Raw genomic sequence first — 6,277 nt, 5'->3', positions numbered from 1 at the left:
AGGAAGTGATTTCTTCTACTAACAAATATTCCCAGGGATTTTGACATCCCGTTTCGTAAGTATTTATCCCCTGAGAATTGAGGTATTCAATATATTAATAGAGCTAACAATGTACTGTGTTACTGATAATTCAGACCATATCTATTACAGAAATAGTCATTACATATGTATCTTCTGTTTAAAGTTCATCAAAACAATATAATAACAATTTGTATATTAATATTTATAGAGAACAGTTTTACAGTTAATATATAATATATTATAGAATATTTCCCCGGTAGAAAAATACTATGGGAGCATCACATTTAGAATTAGTGTGAATAAGACACTTATTTTCTCCCATTGTTTAAAATCCTTCTTCATGCACATTTTACAGAATACTGGGTTAAAGGAAACGTGGAAATATCCAACAGCAAATAAGTAGCAGAGCTGCAGTAGGAATTCTGAATGCTCATTCAAAACTTGTGACATTACCAACAAAAATCTACTTTGTAAACTAACTTCTCTTTTCAGACAGCTTGTTTACCTGGGAGTAGTGAGCACTGAAACCAGCCTGTGACATTTCCATTTCAAATGACGCTGCTTGCTGATCTGTTGTTGCTGTTAAACAAAAAAAGATACGTAATGAAAATGTTCGCATGATAGTAAAGGATAACATAATTAACAAGACTATTTTGTGAATATAACTTGCAACAGATTTTCACAGTAAATACAGAAATTAAGATTTGTGTTAAATGCTACCATTAAGTGAAAGAAACCATTTCCATTTTAAGATCGTGTCTCAGAACTTGTCCAAGTAATACTTCTGGGCTGAGATTTGACCTCAGGCTGATGTTAAATATGTTTGGAATGTTTGATTAATATGGTTAAGCCATTTTCCACTTGAGCTAAGCGAACAATAAAACACATCCATGTAACCCCAGCCTCGTATTCAAGCAACTAAAAATTTGTAGGCAGCTAGTAGAACTTTAAATGAAAAACATTTGATGTTTGTATGAACCTTTGTTAAAAACAAGTTAGGAAAATCTCAACATTCCAAGATTCATAAGTGAAGGGAAGGGCTTGGGAACAATAATTCTTCCCAGAAATTCAAATGAAAATGTTTCTATTTCTCTTAAGTGACTGAATAAAAAAAGGTATCATGTGATTTAGTAGTATTGTCGATATCTTTTCAGATAGTCACATGCCGCATACTAAACTGGCAGGCCTTCAGCAGAGTGCTTTGCTCTCAGGTACATGAGCATCACAAGTAAGGTGACTATATTCTGCATATTGATTCCTTCTTGAGAGCATGACATGGTAACAGGCATCAGAAAGGAACTATGATCTGTGTTCTGAGCCTTGTCCAAGAAGAACTGATAGTTTGCTACCAATTGAGCACTGAGGCAAACCTCAAACAGAGTGAATGAGACTGAGGCATAGAAAGATATGGCTGCACAAATTTCAGGCATCAGGACTACTAAATAAAACTGAACTTCTGCTACTCAGCAGCTAAACCACAAAGACTGCTCACTCGTGTATGTCTTTGCTAATTGCTGGGATTTATGACTAGCTATAGTAAGCAGACATGATCTCAAACACAAAATGTTCAACATACAAAAATGGGCCAGTGTGTTTCACAAGATGTAGCTGCTTTGCTAAGTCTGAGAAAAATTTGGTTCTTTTTGAGTATGAAGATTTTAAGTTGCCCATTTGCTGATAAACAATATTTTTCAGTGACAGCATTAATCATGCAACAAAGGATGCTTGTTAATGAGCTGAGAAAGACATGACTCTCACAGCTTCAGGAAGAAGACAATGCTAGTACTGTAAGTATATGTACTTCTGAATTCTGCTTAGATAATGGCCTCACTCTAACTTTCCACTGAGTTTCAAACTGCCAAGCATTAATAAAGGATGTTTTGTGAAAAAACATTTGTGCCTGCCTACAGATTGGATAAAACATAAAAATGCCGTTAAAATGAGAAGTACATGCCATGAGATACAGAGGCATGTGAAAAAGATTATGTGTAAACATCCACTGGCTGTCAAGTGTGATTTTTTTGTTAGATTTCATTACTCAGCTCTCTCCGAATTTTCCTTTGCAGTATTTTTAAAGACAAAGAAAACAAAACAAAAACAAGAAATCTACAAGAGGAAAAAATGAATCTAGTTTCCTCTGACCTCCACAATACATACAGAAATTAATTCAGCTACATTGTATAGGGTTAACACAATGAACACATCCAACGAACTACTCTGTCCCAAGAAAGCTGTGAGGGACAGAATTAATCTGCTTTTCTTCCCATTCACCACAATATATCCATGGACATGCAAACCTAGAATAGTTGCTGAAATGCTTTGGGTGGAGCAGGAAACCATGCCTAAACAACCATCAAAAATAGGCTTATAGCATCTTCTAGCTCCAGTCTTACAAACTCATTGAAACTCTTAATGACTGAATCTCATCACATTTTGGTATAAAGCTAAGATCTCATCTTAGTTTCCACTCTAGTTTGCCTTGCAGACAGAGGAAGCAATGTCTGAGATTTCTGCAGGTACAGGAGGGAGTATAAATTGTTTTCTGAAGTTCTAGTGAAGATTTGGAAATCAAAGAGGCTTTTGGGTATGAAGTTATCTAAAACTCATACAGGCTGAAAGAATTCAATTTTTAACCTTTTTTCTTGATGTTTGGATAAGTATATTTTTTCTAATACAGCCAAGTCTATCTGAAACGAAATTTGAAAATACGGCAAAAATATATCAAAGCACAAAAATACTAATAGTTCATAAGTTTCTGAATGCAAAGTTGTAATATTCAAGAAGCAGATATTTGTCTATTTCTGCATATTTTGCAGAAAATTAAAACTGAATTCAAGGAGTACTGCAGAACTTGCTGATACTTAGAAGAGGTATGCTGAAATATGCTGAAAATATCATTACTAAAGGAGATCTATTTATTATACAAACAGATAACATTTCTATTATTTAATCACATTGTTAGATTCCTCTTCATCTACATAACTGCAATTGTACCATTAGAGCACAAAACTTGTTTAAATGTTTTGTCTTTACCAATTTACTAATTTAATTTACTAATTAATAATGCCAGTGGCAGGGCTAGAGCCTGCTAAAGAAAGCATTCTTAACAGAAAGTTGAGGCCAGCACAATTTACTCTGCTATTTGTATAGGCTGGGGTTCCATGTGGTAGCTAGGCACTACCTGATGACTATAGACTGCTGAAAGGGATAAGGTGAAGTGTAACAAAATTACACCGTCTCTTCTGGGTACATCTGGTAGTTCAGTGGGTTGTACTATACGGTGAATCTTTGAATCTGAGTACTGAAAGCGTACCGATGTCCAGAAACTCAGTGTTCCTGTGTCTTATATCCTCTGTCCTGCCATGGACCAATAAAGCAGTTTATAACATTTTCATTAAAATTACATTATATATAATAGGGATGATTAACAGATTTCATTCTAATAATAAAAGACAATGATTTTTCTCATGTCTCAAAAACTCATGGCTAAGTTTTCAACTTCTCTTTGAATAACTGTTTTGCAACTGAAAGTGTATTCTTCCTATAAAACATAAACTTAACAAAAGAGCTTCTATCCCCTGAACTTTAAAGTACTGAGTAAGCTTCAGTAAGCTAAACTTAGGTCTTCAGAGAGTTAAATTAGTCTCAAGTAAATTTGTTTTATAAGTGAGGAAATAAAATCCTTCAGAAAGGGAAAAAATAAGAATATACAAAATGGAAAAAAAATATTTAGTAGCAATCAACTGAGGACAAAAACATTTAACTCACATTAAATGATACACTACAAACATACCTAAATGTCTAAGAAACATTAACTCAAATTTAAAGACCTTTAAAATAATCTCTCATATTTGTATTATTATTATTATTTTTACATTCAACTCAACGTTATCTTTTGTTCCAGCTATAAACTACACAATTCTAGCTACTTGGAAAGCTGAAATGTTGAAAAAAATAAGCCCAAACAGATGGATGTTGTCTTTGTATGACACTAAGCCCTTCAGAGTTGGTCACTGTAATTTATAACTAATAAACTGCAGTCTTCAATTACCAGCACTGTACTTGAAACAGAGTTGGATGATGTTGCCTAATTTGGATGGAGAATGTGAGGAGACATGAGGAGATAACTTTTCTCTGCTAAAATCTGACAATCACAAACATTTCCAAAGGAAAAAATATATCTTGCCAACTCTATATACAAAATTCACATTAACTTGTACAGCAAACTAATATATTGTAGTTAATAACTAACCATAAAGAGTATTTAAAGGTAAAGGCAGACAAACACATGATCATGGGGCAGTCTAGGACACACTCTTGCAACACTCTTTTACATAAGAGAAGGCGAGTTCAAGTTCACCCAGGGGTAAAATGGTAGTGGTTACTATAGTGACCCTTCTTACTCTTCTAGGCTACTGTCTCCATCTACTCAAATCCATCTGAACATAATTCAAATTATTATCTATGTTTTTGATGTGTACTGTAAAATATCTTTATGATCAGCTGAAAAAATACTTGCATAACACATTTTATGCAGCATAACACACTGAAAAGGAAGATAAAAGCAAGTGGTCTTGTGTTTGCCTCAGCACTAATGCAGGCATAAAGTAAAATTTTAAATAATGTCCTACCTTCAAGGGCAAATATTCTCTCTCCAAGTGCTTCAACAATAGTTACAAGAGCCAATTCATCTGAGACATTGAAGAAATGCTTTTCAGTAGGCTTACTGGCAATTGATTTTATTTCCTCTACAAATTTCTCAGTACTTAAATTTCCTCTGCTGTAGCTGCCAAGAATCTAAAGAGAATTAAAAAAAAGAGAATCAAGGAAGGTTGTCAGAAAATATTGGAAAATCATATCTAACCTTCATTGTTCTATTAAAACCTCCCTCAGATTTATAGCCTTCATTGAATAAAAGCCATTGTTTTGTAACTAGAACAGAACTGTGAGAGCTCACTTTTTTCTTTTTTTCTGCAAGCACCAATAACAGCAAGCAAAGCAACCGCATGGTGTAATATACATTATCCTCAACTGCTGCTTTCATCCTTTCATCACAAAATTTTCATGATTTGTTGACATAGACCTTAATTTAGAAAACAACAAGCGAAAAAAAAACACCCTGTCCCAGACAGAATATATAATTGTACTGCCTTCTAAATATGTACCACCAGTTCTTCTCTCAACACAATATATGAACAATTAAGGACATACTTATTTAGGAACAGGATTGTTAGTTTTTGTAATGTATAACTTTGTCCTGTAAACACATCATGACATTGCATTCAGTATGATGGTACAAGACTTCAGATTCGGCTAATAGTTTCAAAATTGCTGCTGTAAAAATTCAGGATGCCTTGAAAAAAAGAACTAATTTTTCCAATTCCCTGACCAATGCTTATTTTTTCTGGGGGGGAAAAAAAATAAATCTGTGCACTTTCTTGCTTTGAGAGGGAAACCCCAAACACATTTCAATGTTCTAGCATTCCTGGACACTGAAGCAATTCAAATTTGGTTTTAGACAGGGATTTTAGCTAAAAATTACTGCATAATCAGCATGGACATTTTTCTTCAGTGCTCTCTAGCTTTATAAATGCAACTATTGAAAATGCCACCCGTATGTAACTGATCTTCAGTTCTATGATTTTATTTAATTTAAAGACAATTAATTTCTTAAAAATGTTTGATTCCCTATTATGTCATTGTATGGATACTCATGCAAGTAAAGTAAGCTTTTCGTCATCTGGTAACAGTGCCTCCAAGGGTCATTTTTTAAGGTATGAAGGGGAAATAAAAGATCTATACTTCATCAGTTTTTGGTGGTCGAGATTATTTGGTTCTGTTCTCAGAACCAGAGAGTATTAATAAGACAGGTTGTTCTTACTAGGAAAAAAAAAAGAGAGAGAGACAGGAATAGAGACGACCCAATGTATCTTAAAAGTTAATGAGAAAAAAAACAATGATTCCAGCATAGAATATACAAATATAGCAGAGGTTACACCAAATCTATCATTAATTGTTCCGTAACACTCTGTATGAGTTAGCTTCCATCATATTCAACCTCTCATTCAGCTACTGAGATTGCTCAACATGAAAATGACAACTTCAGTATCCCAGCATACAGTGCATCCATAACACACCTTTGCTCTTATTGTTTGTTTCTAAGTGGATAACATGTCTATACAAATGTTCAGAAGATTTGAACTAATCTGCTTTGTTCAATATTCCTTTTAAGAAAAAAGATTATATTTTATACTGC

The sequence above is a fragment of the Meleagris gallopavo genome, chromosome Z (assembly GCF_000146605.3).
Source record: "Meleagris gallopavo isolate NT-WF06-2002-E0010 breed Aviagen turkey brand Nicholas breeding stock chromosome Z, Turkey_5.1, whole genome shotgun sequence".
In the NCBI taxonomy this organism is placed as follows: domain Eukaryota; kingdom Metazoa; phylum Chordata; class Aves; order Galliformes; family Phasianidae; genus Meleagris; species Meleagris gallopavo.
Note: the sequence above shows the minus strand (reverse complement) of the source record.